Raw genomic sequence first — 18,851 nt, forward strand, 5'->3', positions numbered from 1 at the left:
TTTGGGTTTTTTCATTATTGCTATGATTCCAATCCTAGAAAGGATTTTTATATAATCTCTTGGGGTTTTGTTTTTGTTTCTTTTGCTGGTTTTGTTTTCTAATTTGTTATCTGTCCCCTATAATCTATTAAAGGTTATGGACCTCCTTGTGTTTTCATATACATAAGGCCAAGTTTATGTCTCAGTGTATGGTGGGATTTAAACTATGTGACACATTCCTGCTGTGTTTCAAAATTTATCTGCCACATGACAACATAAGGGTCACTTGGATGCTACAGAAACTGTAGCTCACTTGAAGCATATTTTCTCACCATGTTTTCTATATTGGTTTCTCTGCTTCAATGTACTATGTTTCATCAAGGTGATTTTCCTCTTTTGTATCCTTCATTTTCCTATTTTTGTAAGGAGTAACTTCTTAAATCACATATATTTGTCTTGGATAAATACAAAATTGATGATTTTATTGTTTCCTTGTATAGTTTTCTCATTACATCAAAAATTGTGATGTACATTATTTTGCTCTAAATTATTTACCTTTTTCTTGTATATTAAGGGTAATAGTTCTGTGCATTGCTTTCCCTAAGACATGAAGGAGACATCTGTTCATACTCCATGGGCCCCTATTAACAAACCAAAGAAACCAAGTCTAGCTTGGCATACCTGTCAGGTTACTTAGAGCATGGTAACTCAGGCAGCTGCACCTCTAACCAAAACTGTCCTACCTCCAAAAAGAAGCACTGGGAGGAGTCCCAGCCTCACCCAACTTTCTATCTCCAGTATGCTCCATCACTCCTTAAGACCAAGTTCAGCTGCTGGGGCAAGATGGAGGAGCTGGCTAGAAAGCCTTTCTGAAAGGGAGTAATAGCAGCACTACACCATCCGTGCTTATAGACCTGGGTGTTGGCTGGAGTATTTTATCATAGCTGTTTGCCTGACAGCAATCTTGGCTCAATACCGGCAGTTTCAGTGGCATTCCTGGAGGAAATAGTTACATCACCACAAACATATGTTTCAGGTATAAATCTATACAGATTATATTTTTAGTTCCAGGATAGGAATAGCACATTATAAAAGGAGGTATCAGCTCGATAATGCTAAGAATATCTCCATAAGTGCTTTAAAATATATTTATTGTGCCGGGCATGGTGGTGCAAGCCTTTAATACCAGCACTTGGCAGGCAGAGGCAGGTGGATTGCTGTGAGTTCGAGGCCAGCCTGGTCTACAAAGCGAGTCCAGGACAGCTAAGAATACACAGAGAAAACCTGTCTCGAAAAACCAAAGGGGGGGGGGGGGGAGGGAGAGAGAGAGAATATATTTATTGTATTATCCATGTTTGATTTTATCCAAAAGGCCAAGAGGTGACTTATTGTATAGACTGAAACTGACTAACCCAATATTTGAAGTATTTGAGTCTGAGTCTACTGAGGTCCATAATACCCCTATTTAATTTAATTTCATCTTTTTAAAGAAAGGAATTCATGATTCTCCAATATTTATGTACAAAGAATTCCTAGATTAAAAGTACATTTTCTACGGGGGGATTTTGTGATTACTCTGTCATGAACTTCAGACTACTTGTATCAGCTAGGAGCTATGCTAATACTTAGCTGGGGTCATAATCCTTCTTACGCTGGTACACCATAGAGTCTGGCTTGTAACTATCAGTTCCCAAGGAAAGATTTTCTCCTGCACTGCACTAGGCACACAAGAGCTCTTTTCCCAACTCCTTCTGCACAGCGGCTTTCATTGTCACATGCCTTTACACTGTGAGTATGATTTTTACAGGGTCCAGCTCTGAAGTGCAGGGTCTTCTACTAGAGTAAGCTTAGGTGGGCTTGGCTTGTTTCCTGACATGTCTGCTGCATCACCAACATTACATGGAAATAATTTATCCAGCAGTGATAAAATTGCTCAAAATATTTTATTTATGCTAAAGAAAATTTAGTTCATTGCTCATTCATTCCCACAACTGTTTTGTTAATTTGTATGTTTGTTGTGGGTAGATATTTTTAAAATATTTATGACCTTTTGGGCTGGAGAGATGGCTCAGAGGTTAAGAACACTGTCTATTCTTCCAAATGTCCTAAGTTCAATTCCCAGCAACCACATGGTAGCTCACAATGAGATCTGGTACCCTCTTCTGGTATGCAGGCACACATTTGGGCAGAATACTATATACATAAAAAATAATATATCTTTAAAAAGAAGAAAATAACAAAAATATTTATGACCTTTTTCTATATCTATGAATTATATTTTCATGATTCTCCCACCCCTTGCATGCACACATGTGTACAAATGTGCAGGCATGCATGTTTAAAGTGTATGTGTTTCTGCATAATGTGGAAATGAAAGGTCACCCTCAGATGCCATTCCTTCAGGTGACGTTTCCTCAATCCCCTTCTACCTTACTTTTGAGTCAAGTTTTTTCAGTGGCCTAGAATTTGCCTCTTAGGCTGAGCTGGCTGGCCAGCCATGAGCCCTAGGGATCTACCTACATCCTCCTGGTGTTGGGCTTACAAACACATGCCACCTCGACTGCCATTTTCATATTGTATCTGGGGATTGAACTGCACTTTGCATGGTTAGTACTTTACTGACTGAGCTATCTGCTCAGCCCTAGTCTCTGTTTTTCTGTTGAACTCTGGAGATTAACTTTGATACTGGCACTGAGGATCAGTTTTAGTTTTCACGTTTAACCTGGATGCTGGAGATCCAGACTCAGGGCCTCATGCTGTGCAGCAATCCCTCACTCACTGACCATCTCCACAACTATACACTATTTTTGTGTGTGTGGTTGTTACAATAAAAATAAAAGGTGACTTATTTAGAAATTAGTTTTTTGGCTACCTCAATTATATTATCTAACATAATATATGCATAACAATTATATTATTATTGTTGCGGTGGTGGTAGTTTTTCCTCCTAGCCCCAAGCTCCTGAAATAATGACTCATAAGGCTCAAAATAATTTTACAAATACTTAGGTCATATAGCTAGGTTCTTCTGACTAGCATATAACTTAAAATAACCCATTTATTCTAATCTACATTCTACCATATGGCTGGTTACCTATACTCAGGTACTATGTCTTCCTCACATCTTCAAAGGTGAGTCTCTCCTTTCTGGCCCTCTCCCAGAATCCTTTCTGCCTGCAGATGTCCTTCCTCCTATTTGCTGCCTTAGCTTTTTATTGACCTGTGATGCATCCATACAATACACAAGATATTCTCTTAACACTTGCCCCTTTCAAGTCCAATAAAAGGCTCTTTTTCTTTTAATAAAAAAGTATATACAACAATAACAATTATGAAAACTATTAGGTAAGATTTACATTCACGATGTTCAGTACATATGTATTTGGCAACTTTGGAAAAAGTATTAAATTATCTATCCTATCTTGATGAGTTCAGAATTCTGTACCTGAATCATTTTCTATTATAGCTTGTATTTAACAACATAAAAATTCTATTCAGACCTAAAAATATCTTTTCAAATCCCAAATAACTTAAGGTTAATTGTTAGACTATAGCTATCTAGTCTTCAACCCCCATCAGAGACTTGAGGAAGGATAAATATTACCTAAGTATGCAGGAAGGGCAGGCAAGAAGCTTCCAATACAGAGAATTGACAGACAGATGACTGCCTGGTCACCTAAAATGTCTTTATAATATTGGAGCATCTTCTTCAGCCTTCTGGCCCAGAAGACCTGACAGACATATTTGTGAACCAGGAATCATGAAAGACTTGCTTACCCTCTCCAGGCAGAGCTTGGCAGTTGACTTTTCCTGTGTCCAAGTTTTGCCCATTTTGGACAACATTCCATCTGCAGTTGAAGCAAGTACATTTTGTTTGCCTGGTGGTTGGCTTGCTGCATTTGAATTCATCTCCTAATTGGAGTTTCTTCGATGTTCAACATCATCTTCCAAGTTTAATGAGGTGCTTCCAGGAGCTGATATGTTTCAATGTCAAAAGGCCTTCAATTAGTAAAACCATCTTTAAAGTGGACAGCTTTGTCTTGTCCCTGATCTTAGTGAGATTACTTTGAGTTTCTCTCCAGGTAATTCAATATTGGCTATTGGCTTGCTGTATATAGTCTTTATTATGTTTAGGTATGAGCCTTGTATCCCTGATATCTCCAAGACTTTTGTCATGAAAGGGTGTTGGATTTTGTCAATGTCTTTTTCTATATCTAATGAGACGATTGTGATTTTTTTTTCAGTTTGTTTATATGTTGGATTACATTTGTAGATTTTCATATATTGAACCATCTCTGCATCCTTGAGATGAAGTCTACTTGATCATGGTGACTGCTGTATTTGATATGTTCTTGGATTTGGTTTGTGAGTATTTTATTGAGTGTTTTTGCATCAATGTTCATGAGTTTGAAGTGGTCTGAAATTCTCTTTGTTGAATCTTTTTTTGTTTTAGGTATTAGGGTAACTGTGGCTTCATAGACTGAGGTTGGAAATATCCTTTCTGTTTCTATTTTGTGGAATAATTTGAGGAGTATTGGTATTAGCTCTTCTTCAAATGTCTGGTAAAATTTTGTGCTAAAACCATCTGGCCCTAGGCTTTTTTTGCTTGTAAGACTTGATATTTGCTTCTATTTCCTTAGAGGTTATAGGATTGTTTAAACTGTTTCCTTAATCTTCATTTAACTTTGGTAGGTGACATCTATCAAGAAAATTGTCCATTTCCTTTAGGTTTCCCAATTTTGTGGAATATAGCTTTTGAAGTAAGACCTAATGACTCTGGATTTTCTCGGTGTCTATTCTTATGTCCCCCTTTCCATGTCTCATTTTGTTAATATGGATACTGTCTCTGCCTTTTAGTTAGTTTGGCTGGGGTTTGTCTATATTGTTAATTCTTTTGAAAGTAGCAGCTCTTAATTTCATTGATCTTTGTATTGTTCTCTTTGTTTCTAATTTATTGATTTCAACCCTGAGCTTGATTATTTCCTGCCCTCTACTCCTCTGAGGTGTGTTTGCTTCCTTTTGTCCTAGAGCTTTTAGGTCTGCTTTTAAATTGTTAGTATGATAACTTTCCAATTTCTTTATGAAGGCACTTAATGCTATGAACTTTCACTTTAGTACTGCTTTTGTTGTGTCCCATAAGTTTGAGTATGTTGTGCCTTCATTTTCATTTAATTCTAGAAAGTCTTTAATTTCTTTCTTCTTTTCTTCCCTGGCCTTGTGGTCATTGAGTAGAGTATTGTTCAGGTTCCATGAGTTTATAGGTTTTTCTCTTATTTCTGTTGTTAAAAATCTAGCTTTAATCCATGGTTTCTGATAAGCTATAAGGGGTCATTTGAATTTTTTGTATCTGTTGAGACTTGCTTTGTGACCAACTACCTGGTCAATTTTGGAGACTGTTCCATGAGGTACTGAGAAAAATGTTTATTATTTTGTGTTTGGATGAGATGCTCTGTAGATAACTGGTAGGTCCATTTGATTCATGACATCCATTAGTTTAACTCTTTCTCTGTTTAGCTTCTGTGTTGATGATCTGTCCTTTAGTGAGAGTGGAGACTTGAAGTCTCCCACTATTAATGTGTTGGGTTTGATATGTGATTTAAGGCTTAGTAATGTTTCCTTTACAAATGTGGGTGCCTTGTATTTGGGGCATAGCTGTTTAGAATTGAGATGCCATCTTGGTGGATTTGTCCTTTGATGTGTATGAAGTGTCCTTTCTCATCTCTTTTCGTTAATTTTGGTTGAACGTCTCTTTTATTATATATTGGGATGGCTATTTCAGCTTGTTTCTTGGGTCTTTTTGCTGGCAAAACTTTTCCTGCCCGTTCCTCTGAGGTTATGTCTATATTTGTTGCTGAGGTATGTTTCTTATATGCAACAGAATGATGTATCCTGCTTATGCATCCATTCTGTTAGCCCATGTCTTTTTATTGGGGGAATTAAAGTCCTTGATGTTGATATATTAATGACGAATGATTGCTAGCTCCTTTTATTTTGATGTTGGTGGTTTGTAAGTGTATTTATGTGTTTCTTTTCTTTTGGTTTTGCTACATTGAAGTTATTTATTTTCTGTGTTTTCTTGGATGTAGTTTACTTCCTTCAGTTGGAGTTTTCCTTGTAGTATCTTCTGTAGGGCTGAGTTTGTGTGTAAATATTGTTTACATTTGTTTTTGTCATGGAATATCTTGTTTTCTCTATCTATGGTGATGGACAGTTTTTCTGGATAGAGGAGTCTGGGCTGACACCTGTGATTTCTTAGGGTCCACAAGACGTCTGTCCAGGTCCTTCTAGCATTTTAAGTCTTTGTTGAGAATCAGGTGTAATTTTGATAGGTTTGCTTTTATATGTGACTTGACATTTTTCCCTTGCAGCTTTTAATATTTTTTTCTTTGCACTGTATATTTAGTCTTTTGATTATTCTGTGGCGGGATGATTTTCTTTTTGAGGATAATCTATTTGGTGTTCTGTAAGCCTCTTGTATGTTTATAGGCATCTCTTTTTATTTTATTTTATTTTTATTTATTTATTTATTTATTTATTTTTAAATAGGCATCTCTTTAGGTTGGGGAAATTCTTCTATGATTTTGTTGAGAATATTTTTAGGACCTTGGAGTTTCTTTCTTTCTTCTATTCCTATAATTCTTAGTTTTTATTGTTTCATAGTTCCCTTGATTTCTTGGATGTTTTGTGTCAAAAATTTTTTAGATTTAACATTTTTTTAACAGATGTATCGATTTCTTCAATTGTGTCTTTTGCATCTGTACATCTGAGATTCTTCCCTCCATCTCTTGTACTCTGTTGGTGACACTTACTCCTATATTCCTTTTTTCTTCCCTAAATTTTCCATCTCCAGGTTTTCCTTAGTTTCTGTTTTATTATTTCCATTTTCAGGTCTTGAACCATGTTATTCATTTCCTTCACCTCTTTGTATTTTCCTGTATTTCTTTAAGGGATTTATTCATTCCTTTTTAAAAGCTGCTCTTTGGTTGTATTTCCCTGTATTTCTCTAAGGGTTTATTGATTTTCTCTTGAAGACCTCTATCATGTTCATAAGCACAGATTTATGGCCATTTTCTTGTGTTTCAGTTGTGCTAGGGTATCTAGGGCTACTTGCAGTGGGGATAACTGGGTTTGAAGGCACCATATTTCCCTGGATTTTGTTGATCCTGTTCTCATGCTAGCATCTAGCTTTCTGATTGTCTCTGGCATTGGCTGGTTGTTCCTGGTGCCCACTGGATTTCTCAAGCCTGAATGCTCCTCGGGATGGTGTGTGTGGCTGTGGACTGGCTGCTGGGTCTTCAGGGATAGCTTCATCAGGTGGTTGTAGTGGATATAAACATGTTGTTGCTCTGATCCCAAGTGTGGGGTTTGAACCTGCCTCATTTGAGGGTGTGTGATGTTTGTCTACTGGAAACAGCCTCAAGGGATGCTTGTCTGCTAGAAGGGGAACTGCCTTGTGCAGGAACATCGTCTTTGCTATTTGAAAAACATCCTTTACAGACCATGGAAGGGTATATAAATAGCCCCAAAAGAAAAAGAGATCACGTTTGCATCACTTTGCATTGTTTCTTGATTTTTGCATTTCTTTGCTTAAAGACACTCCTAGAAAGAAATGCTCCAGAATGCTTCAAAGTTCCTAATGCTGTAGTTGCAGTTGATTTTGCTGGATTGCTGGTTTGCTAGCTTCCTGTTTTAATGCATCTGCTGGAATCCTGACAGTGAAGAGTGGAATTGTTCCAAGGAACTAAGTAAAAGGGTCTACCGCTCCTGCCCCTATTAACCTTTCTCTCCTACCTAGGGCCAGTGGCTTGGAAGGGAGGTAGATGCATTAAGGAACCTTGAATAAAGTCAATTTTTAAAAGATCAAACGCTACAGGTGGCTATGCCCAGTTAGAGCCACAGGCAGGGGATTAGAATGGGGGTGTCTAGCCTATATGATCCTGAGGACCAGCAGGTCTCCAGGAACCCAGAAGCCCTCCTCTCACCATGGCAACTCCTGGAGTCAACAGCTCCTTCACTTGCTCGCTATGGTCCATGGTCTCTGAACTCAAACTGCCTAGACACTGAGCGCTGGACACTGCCATCTTAGAGCCAGATCCTATATGTTCTTGAGGTCTGGCCAGTCTTCTCAGGGTGATGGGTAAAGCCATGGACTGGAGGCTGGGACCGTTTCCCTGGGTCCCAGGAGTCAGGTGGTCACAGGCTGGAGCTGTGCACCCTAGAACCTGGGAGGTTTCCTTGGGATGGTGGGAATAGCTGGGTGTCCAAAGGCTAGAACTGCTTTTTCCCTGGCACTGGTGGACCCTCCTCTTACCTGGGAAACACAGACACTTGCATTTTGGAGTCTGCAGCATGGCTGCAGCAATCACTACGATCATATTACCCAGACAGCTTATGTTCTAGACACCACCATCAAAGCAGAGGCTTTGAAACGGCTGCTTACACACACACACACACACAGAGTCTCTTTTCTGTAAGAGGCTGAGCTTTGAAGCTGTTTTGTTTTGGAGGGTTTCTGCCTCTGCCCAGGACTTTTCTCAGGTTAGTCTGGATTCTATGCCTCACATATGGTACGTTATTATCTTGGGGTAGTTTTTCCTCCTGCCCCATACATAGGCCATACAGCCAGGCTCATGTCTGACTAGCTCATCTACATTCTGCCATGGTTACCTGTGCCCAGGTAACATGCGTCAGTCCTCACATCTTCAAAGGTGAATCTCCCCAGCCTGGCTTTCTCCCAGGATCCTTTCTGCCTGCCGGATGTCCCACCTCCTATTTCCTGCCTCAGCTATAGGCCATTAGCTTTATATTGCCAAGTGATGAATCCATACAGCACACAAGATTTTCTCTCAGCATTATAATAATGTGGCAATCAAGTGAAGTTCAACTCTTCCCCTGTATATGTTTTATATTCGTTCAGATTCTAAAACTTAACTTTATGAGGAGAATTTCACATCCATTGTGATAAAGAAGAAACATTTTACCATTTGTGGTTTGTTTGTTTCTTCTCTGAGCTTTTATATATAGTTAGTTATGCCTTATCTTTTCTTCCTGTTGTTGCTGTTTGTTTGTTTATTGTTGTTTTTTGATACAAGGTTTCTCTCTGTAGCCCTGGCTGTCCTGGAACTTGATCTGTAGCCCAGGCTTGCCTGATACAGAGATCTGCCTGCCTCTGCCTCCTGAGTGCTGGGATTAAGCCTTTTTAGTCAGCATCCTCCTGTCTCAGCCTCTCAAATCCTAGCGTTACAGGCATGTACATCACCACACCTGACTGCATGTGATAAAACACCATGACCAAGACAACTTCTAGAAGAAAGAGTTACTTGAGCTTACAGTTCTAGAGGGTTGGAGCCCATAATGGTGGGGATAGCATGGCAGCAGGTAGCAGGCACAGTGGCAGGAGCAGGAAGCTGAGGGCTCACGTGAAGCACAAAGCAGAGAGAGGAACTGGAAGTAGCTGAGAAGTTTTACTCTTGAAGCCTGCCCATGGTGACGTATATCTCCAGCCAAGCTGAACCAGCTAAACTTCCCCAAATAGCATCATCAGCCAGAGACCATATGTTCAAATGCCTGGACCCTGGGGGCATTTCTTATTCAGCCATCACACTGTAGATACCACATTTTTAAAAATCACTCTAGATGTAAATTATGTGATACTGTTACAAAAAAGACACTTTCACACATGTGTATATTATACATCATTCATATTCTTTCCATATTATTCTACCCCTTTCCTCCTCTGTCCCACTAATCCTTTAGACGGCTTCACTTCTGCTTCTGTTGTCCTATATACATACATGATTTTATGCATTTATATAAAATACAGAAACCACTAATCAGAGAAGATATTAGTCTTTCTGAGGCTGTTTTTAATATGATTTTTTTTAGTTACATTGATGTACATACTTTTTCATGCCTGAAAAATTCCATTGTGTGTATGTATGTGTGTGTGTGTGTGTGTGTGTGTATGGCCTCTGTTATAGAACACTTACACTGCTTCCATAATATTATAAAGTTGTAGCTATCATACTTTAAAATACTTTTATAACATAAATATCACTCCTATTCTGTTAAGAAGTTTACTTTCTTTTATTACAACTATAAGATTTCATTAACAAAATACGTACACACACCCACACATATATATACACACACACACACACACACACACACACATATATATATATATATATATATATATATATATATATATATGTATGTTTGTTTCTTCATATAAGTTTTCATCAGCCAAATCCATAAGATGACTGGAGGAAAGGAAATCATTCTGATCATTGGGCAGCTGTCCTTGTTAAAAAGCATATTTCCCTTAACTTAAGAAATATACACACATCAGTGTGTTATCATGTGTAATCTGGTTGTAAGGATTAGCAGTTATTAAAGGATTTTGAACTTGTGTGAACAGTCTAATACCATCCAAGAGATTTAATTTCTTCACAGAGTCAAATAGTGAGGCATAATTTTTTAAAGATTTATTTATGTGTGCTGTCATGTATATATGTGCATCATATGCCAGTGCCTGCAGAAGCCATAAAAGGGTCAGGGCCGTGAGTCTGTTCTAAGCACCAGCAAGGGAAACATCCGCCCACTCGGGGCCTCTCCTGCCCAGTCTGTCCCAAGTGTGGAGTCCTGTTCTCTGGGAACTCGCCATTCCACTCAGGGAGAGCCAGGTTAGGGCCAAGGGAGGCCCCAGGCTCAGACCTTTCAGGGGGAACTGGAGTTACAGGTGTTTATGAGCCATCTGGTGTAAGTGACAGGAATTGAACCCAGGTTCTCTACAAGACCAGGAGGCACTCTTATCTGCTGAGCCATTGCTCCAACCCTGAGACACACTTCTTTAAATGTGTCAAAGGAAAGATTACAGGATGTTCGCTTCATCAAGCTTAGTCCCATGTATACCTTCGTGGTATAAAGTGTCCCTGCAAGATCAAGAAATAGAAGTCCTATGGGCAAGGAAGCTTCCACGACTTCACCTGCAGCTCTTCACTTTTCAAGATGAGACCTACATGGGAGAGAAAATACCTCATTTTACAAAGGTGAATATTATAGCAATTGAACTTGCTCAGTTTTCACCTTCCATGTGTGGAGAGCAATTTTAAAATGCTGATTCTTGGCAAAGGATAATATGTCGCCAGTCACAAGAGAAGCAATTTGACCAGGGAAGCAGGACAGAGGTTACTTACTTCTCATCTCTGCCTTGTCGTTTTCTTCAGCAGTATCTAGGCTGGAATGACAGATGAAACTCACTGATCACTGGAAGCCTATCTTTAGTGATTTAAACAAAGCAGGCTTAATTCTCTCTATGCATTTTTTTCAAAGGGTTTGTTTTTTTACTTACGTCTTCAGTGGGTGGGCCATGTGAGTAAAGGTGCCAGCAGCGGTCAGAAGATGATGTTAGAGCCTCTGGAGCTGGAGCTAGCGGCAGTTGAGAGCTGCCAGATTTGGGTGCTTGGAACCAAACTGAGGAATTCTGGAAGAGCAGGAAGCACTCAGCCTCTGAGCCATTCTCTAGCCCAAGTTTAACTCTTTCTGGTTCCAGTGTAGTTATTAAGATAGGATATAGTTTGGCACAAGTTTTTATCGTCCCTTGCCCATGAATTGTTCTCAAGGGCACATTAGATAAATCATCTAAGCAGCATGCGCCTAAAACAGCCAATCCTCTGTAAATAAGTGTTATTTATATAAAGTAAACATTGTTAAAATGAACTTAGGACTATCCTTAGAAATTCAGTCCTACAGGACTAATTCAGTAAAATTTACCAATAGAGAGGAGGTATTTTAATACCATCTTCATGAAAACATTATTATTTGTATCAAAGGTAACTAACATTGTAATATCAAAGTTCTGCATAACAGAGCAGACATGCTATTGGTTACACTCAGAATAACATCTTTTAATTTGCCTGCTATGAGTACTGACTGCAGACAAGCAGCACAATCTGTGTAACTTACCTCACCACACAGTTAATGAAGTCATACCACCAAAATTAACTTGTGGCCTCTGTGCGTTCTTTCCTCTAAAATTTCATGTTGTCTCTTTTCTGGCGGGGGAGGGGGGTTAGAAAGAGACAGAGACCGAGATTTGGTCTCTTTTGAAATCCTGGTTTTATATATCTAATGTTTTTAGGGTATTTTATTGTGTTATTTAACCATTCTGAGGTAAGTTACATGTGTGTTCTCCTTGTATGTAAAGTACTTTATTCCTAAAGATAAATGTGACCAAATAGTAAAACTAAAAGCTTCCAGCTAAAATGCAGGTTTTCAGCTTGGATAGTTTTGCTACTGCTGCTTCAGGCAGGCATCTGGCCCGTGTAAGTACGTGAGGGAAAGTCATTTCTGACCTAGACACTCCGTTGTCATCGTCTGATGCTGACAGAGGGGCTACTGTGTGTGGGATTCAGCCCTATTTCATAGGTAGCTGCTTTTACTCCCAAGAAAGTGGGAATTATCTGCCTTTGAATATGTCCTTCCCTAAAAAAAAAGAAAGAAAAAAGAAGGAACGAAGGAAGCATCTCACCAACCTTTTCCATTAGCCAGAACAGATTACTTGTCTGCAATGTTGTTGTCAACCAACAGGGAGATAACATGTATTTCAAATAAAAATTTAACTTGTGACCTAGAATTCATTATTTTGCTCTTCAAGTTGTGATACAAAATAGGTAACTCTGAGCAAATGGCTATTGTTTCATGGAGTTGTTGCAGAATCTACCAAGGGCTCTTAAATAAATGAATTAACTCCAAAATACCTGTTTTATAACCATCCCTGAATGAGCTGTGTTGACATAAAAAGGTTCCCCTGCCCCCCAAGCTTCTGGTTATTTCTCTCCCCACCTGGGGTCTCCTCTTTTAAACCCACTGCATTTGCCATTTCTACTTCTCAGTGACCTGCACTGCCATTTGTCTTATATCTGCCCCCCTCATTTTTCATCTTGTTGCTTTTATAAGATGATGAAAGGCTTGCAAGAAGAGCTATCAGTGTATTTTAGCTGGTTTCCAGGGTACTTTAGTACATTTTTAGTTGCTGTTACAAGCCAGACTACATCATTAATCAGAGCCAAAAAGCTAGTAAGCCTGAGTCGGTTCAAAAAATAGAAGACATCAAATAAGGTGACAACATAAGCATGTAAATTTTGTTATCCAGCTAATTATCACCATACCTGTCATTGGAGTCTAGTATAAAGTTTTGCACATAGTACAGATTTTTAAATACTTTTTCTTTTAGGAAAATGATTGAATGGATATTATAAACAGTAAGAGATAGAGATAATTCCTCACTATATAACCAACTAATGAATGAGGTCAGTAGGGTGGTTAGCAAATAAAGAAACGCCCTTTTGAACTTCTTACAAACCCACCTTCCTTTCAATAGTCTGATACTGAGATTAGAAGATGGAGAATTCATTTCTACTGTCAGAAGCTTTAATTTCAAATTTTGCTAGCCAGAACTAGGAAACACAGCCATCCCAAACACCTACCTTTTATTGAGCACTAGAAAAAGCTGGTTGGCAATTATATTTTTGGAATTTCACAATTATTTCAATATTGCTGAGAATCTAATCTGAGTGCCTTAAGAAGAGAAACACAAAGTAGGCTATTGTTACAAGGATATTCTTTTAGGGAGCATGCAGCTTAAATACTAAAGGAAAGTCATTTTTATAAACAATATGGAAAGTAAATTTTCTATTAAAATTAGCTAAATTTGCAAGACTGTTCTAAACTGTAGGGATCTGAATGGTCAATGGCCTCCATAGGCTCTGAATTTTACATGTGACCCTCTGTTGGTGGCATTGTTGGTGCAGGTATGGAACCTTTAGGCCATGTAGCGGAAGATGGGGAGGGTGCTGGGAGAGGCAGAGGCTGATCCCTCATGCAGTTCATAGTCTCTGCTTTCATGTTGTAGGGAGAAATGTAACCTTGCCGTTTCCTGATCCAGCCTCCTACTGCTGTGCTTCCCTCATTATTGTACGCTCTCCCTCAGGGACCATAAGCCAAAATAAATTCTTTCTCCCGCACATCACTTTAGTCAAGGTGTTTTTTCACAGCAACAAAAAGTGAGTAATACATATACCTAACTAATGTATATGTATGCATTTCAAGATTATTTTATAGTTAGGCAACTAAGGATAGCAAATTAAGAGTTACTATAGGGAATCTTGATAAGGACAGTAAATTAATTTGTGATGATGAAGTTCAGGGAAAGTAGCAGTTGATTAGGGAATGTTAATCTTCTCATCCATTTTGAAGACACAAGTACCCACACTTTGAACCTGTTACTCATAGATGCGCTTGGAATTGCATAATGGCCTCAGAACAGGAAAGGCAGTTCTAAAATTAAACTCAGGAGATTTATATAGTGTTTTCCTTCCTAAGCAAGCCAAGATCTGTGATGGTGAGAAGTTGAAATCTTTTTGGCTACCACAACCAGAAACAGGGGTCGTTTTATATCCCATGAAAGAAACAGGTCCCCCTCCCACTCTCTCCCATATCTGCTGAGAGGTCTGCTCTGTTCCTAACCACATTCATTACAGTGTCTCTTGTTAAGACGTGGGACTCAAGCAACTGCAGGAGTCCCAAGTTGTATAGAAGTTCTGTCATCCCACTAGGAATAATAGTAAAAGTCAAATAGTAGAATATAAATAAATTTCTATAATTGTAATTGCTTTCTTTTTTCATTATACAAAAAGCATATTGATTCTTTGGTTATTTTAAAAGGTAACTGTAGTTAATCTCATGGAGGAACAAAACACCACCTTACTAACTCTTCCGTGACAGGTGTGACCACTATTTGTTATCCATTTATCCTTCATAAGCTTTGCTATGTACTTAAAGACACATAAAATTATTTAACCATGTTTAGTATGCTTAAAGCATAAAGTTGAGTATATTTTATTATTTGCATGCAATTTTTAAATTTTATTTTTAATTTATATATTCACTTTACATCCCAATTGTAGCCCCCTACCTCCTTTCTTCTTGGTCCCGCTCTCTTCCCATCTCCCCCCATTCCCACCTCCCCTTCTCCTCAGAAAAGGCGACACACACACACACACAAACACACACACACACCAACCCAACCCAGCACATCAAGTTGCATCAAGACTGAGCTTATCCTCATCCACTGAGGTCAGGGAAGGCAGCCCTGTTGGGAGAAAGTGATCGGAAGCTGGCAACAATCCATGTGACAGACAGCACCTGCTCAACTTAATAGGCGACCCATAGTTTCCATGCAATTTTTAAATGAATAATTTGTCTTGGAGTTTTTCCATATCAGTGTATATAGACAGATCTACCTCTCTATTTAAATATTCCTTTCCTTTATACCTATTACTATCTGAAAATATTTCTTGGTATTTGTGGCCTTTGTTTTTCAGTTTTATATATTTATAACTTAGTATAGATGTACACTCTAGCCAGACCACCTAGGTTCACTATAAGCATTTCTTGTTCTTATTATTGTTTACTTTTCTAACTTTTTACCAGTGTGGACAAAGCTTTAGTTCAATCATTCTCACCCACAATCTCCGTGCTTCTCACTGTGGTGAACATGGGCTAATTCCTATAGCTACAGTAGCTAGCCCTGGGGATGTGTATTAATTAGGGCTTGAAATTTGCTGTCAACTTGGTCTTCAAGAGAGGCACCCCCCGTTTAGTTTTACTCCAGCCTGTGGAATCTAGCTGCAGCTCCTTCAGACATCACACCACGATGTCAGTCTTCTCTCGTCTGACAGTACCAATTTTATATAGCACGTCAACCCAGAGTTTTGACTTACAGCCCCACCACCACCACACCACACACAGCACAGGGTTTCTCTCTGTAGCCCTGGCTGTCCTAGACTCACTTTCTAGACCATGCTGGCCTCGAACTTAGAGATAGACCTGCCCTTGCCTCCCAAGTGCTGGGACTAAAGGTGTGTGCTACCAAGCCTGGCTATCTGACTTACAGTCTTAAGTCTGTGATTAAAGTAAATGGAAACGGGCGTGGTGGCACACACATTTAATCCCGGTACTCGGGAGGCAGAGGCAGGAGGATCGCTGTGAGTTTGAGGCCAGCCTGGTCTACACAGCAAGTCCAGGACAGCCAAGGGTACACAGAGAAACCCTGTCTCAAAAAACTAAAGTGAATGGAAAAACTCTCTTGCAAGTGACAAAAAGTTGTCAATGTATGAGTATAGAAATATAGGGGGAGCTTTACGCAGTGGCAGTGTCATAGCCAGTGAGGGTTATCTGAGGCGCGATTATTGCTAATAGAAATATGGGTGGGGGTGGAATCTGTCCTTGTTGGGGAAAAGTCTAGACTAGACTGAAACCTGTCCTTTCACTTTGTAGATAAAGTAACTCAAGGAGAGAAGCCCATATCTTAGGAAGGGTCTGCTTCAAATGGTAGTGGGGTGTGTATGTGTGTGTGTGTGTGTGCCATTTGCTGCTTCAAGTCCAATATTTATAACCAATGTGGTTGGAATCAACATTTTTATATAAAAGAATTGAAGTAAAATTTGTTTTTTTCTATTAAAATTTCCTTCTAGGCAAAACTTTTTTTTTTTTTTTTTTTTGAGACAGGGTTTCTCTGTCTTGGTCTCCCTTTGAATACCAGGCTGGCCTCGAACTCACAGAGATCCACCTGCCCCTGTCTCCCCAAGTGCTGGGATAACAGGTGTTCCACTACACCTGGGGCTAGATAAACTCTTAAGTCTTCATATTCTCTCAATGCCATGCAAATATTATATTGGTACTCATGGAGATCAGTGGGTTTTATTAAACAATATTTCAAAAACTTCTAGTACCATATCAGGAACTTAGTAAGTTCTCAGTAAGTAGAACATAGTCGTTAGTGTATCTATTATTATCGTTCTAATTCTGTTAATAGTGTGGCTAGCCCTGTTCTGTATAAATTTATTTTTTTGTGGGGTCAGAAGACAGGAGACAGGGCCTTTTGGGGCATAGGCTGGCCTTATTATATACCCAAGGATGACCTTGAATTCTTGGTTCTCCTGCTTCTAATTCCTGAGTGCCAGGACCACGGGTACTCACCACTGCATTTGATGGGTCTGTTTGATTTCCTACAAGAGAATAGCGTAGGACTCTGTGAACACTAGGCAAGCACTCTGCCAGTGAGCTACACCCCAGCCCCACATTTTATCCTTTCCCCCCTTTTTAAAATTGTAGGTAAAAATAATAGAGGAAGGGCTGGTGAGATTACTGAGCTGTTAAGGGCACCTGCTGCTCTTGCAAAACAAAACAACAACAACAAATGAACTTTGCCAGAATGTTTTATTTAGTTAACTTACAGTGTTAAGAATTTAGATATGGGCTTGAATGATGGCTCAGGGCTTAAGCGCACTTACTGTTCTTCAAGAGGACCTGGTTTTGATTCCCAGCAGGCACATGGAGGCTCTCAACTCTGTAACTCAAGGGTCAGACGATCTGACGATGCTCTCTTCTAACCTGGACACCAGGCACACATGGAATACAGACATACTTAAAGGCAAAACACTCATACACATAAAATCTTAAAAAGAAAGTTAGTTACCAAAACTAATTTAAAATTTAAAAAGTAATTTTATTACAGGTTGCTTTGAGAGAAGTTAGACAATACGTGTACTGATAAAGAGCCTCTGTGTGCTCTACTCAAGTTTCCTGGCTCTACTGGACCCTTTAGAAACAGAGTGCTCCACAAGAGCTACACTTTAGTCCTTTACTTTCCAGCTCTCTTGGGTTCTCTGACAAATACTTCAACCCACCACTATCATGCTAGCTTGATTAACAGATAATTGAATTAAAAACCATGTTCCAACATATTAGACAGAAAACCATACAGCCGAGAAATGTTAGTATCCCCTCTCTCTGTGTGCTTATTGAGAATTGAATTCAGGACCTTGTCTGGCTGCACCCTCTGCTCCCTGTTTCTGGATTTTATTAAGTTGCATCAAGGTTACAAACACTAAAGGGTCCCTTTAGAGAGCTTTCTGCAATTTAGTCCCCAGTTAGAGCCTTTTAAGTTCCCACGGCCTCTTATTTGGAAGTTGTATTGACCCTTCTCATCTTCCGTCTCCATGGGTGTTTATCTATACCTTTCTATATTTCTTTCTCTCCAAAGCTTGCCCTTCTTCTGCTGTACTCTGCCTGTGCCCTCTGATAACATGCTCAGACACTGATTTGAGTTTCTATGTAAATACTTATGAATTCCAAACACTGAGAATTATTCCAACTTGTGTTTCTCCATAGTTTAAGACAGTTGCCTGGCTGTCTACAGTATGAATACTCCTTGACTTTTTTTTTTTTTTTTTAAACCACTTTTGGAGCCAAGAGGAAGCATACAACTGAGAAAGCCTTTTTCGGCATTGAAGTATTATTTGCAAAATAACATTGTGATTTAATAAACCTTTAGTTTAACTCATCTCTGACCTTTGTATTATGCTGGTAACATTTGGATGTACAATTGACTGGGCTGGAGAGACGGCTCAGTGGTTGAGGGCACTTGTTGTCTTTCTGCAGAACCTGAATTCAGGTCCCAGTACCCAGGTGAAGCGCTCGCACCTGCCTTAACTCTGGCTCCAGTGGATCTGACATGCCTAGCCATTGTGGGCACCCACACACACATGATGCATATAAACCCATAAGGTACATGTACATACACATAAATAAAAACTTTTTTTGAAGATTTTATCTTTAGTTCTGTGTATACATACAAGGCTGTGCAAGTGTGTTTAGCTTCCACTAGAGGGACACATCCCATCTTCCTGGAGCTGGAGTTCTAGAAGGCTGTGGGACCTAAGCTTGGATCACCTACAAGAGCATGCTCTTAACCACGGACCCACCCATCTCTCCAGCCCCATAAATAAATCTTTTCTTTAAAAAAAT

At 39.3% G+C, this 18,851-nt stretch overlaps 1 protein-coding gene and 1 pseudogene across 2 annotated transcripts in view; both read left to right on the forward strand.

Moving 5' to 3' along the window:
• Positions 1-18,851, forward strand: part of Lin28b (lin-28 homolog B) — an 85,021-nt gene that overhangs the window by 60,708 nt on the left and 5,462 nt on the right. The gene's annotated exons all lie outside the window — the stretch shown is intronic.
• On the forward strand, positions 16,178-16,248 carry LOC127205423 (uncharacterized; annotated as a pseudogene).

This window comes from Acomys russatus, chromosome 21 (assembly GCF_903995435.1).
Source record: "Acomys russatus chromosome 21, mAcoRus1.1, whole genome shotgun sequence".
Taxonomy (NCBI): Eukaryota; Metazoa; Chordata; class Mammalia; order Rodentia; family Muridae; genus Acomys; species Acomys russatus.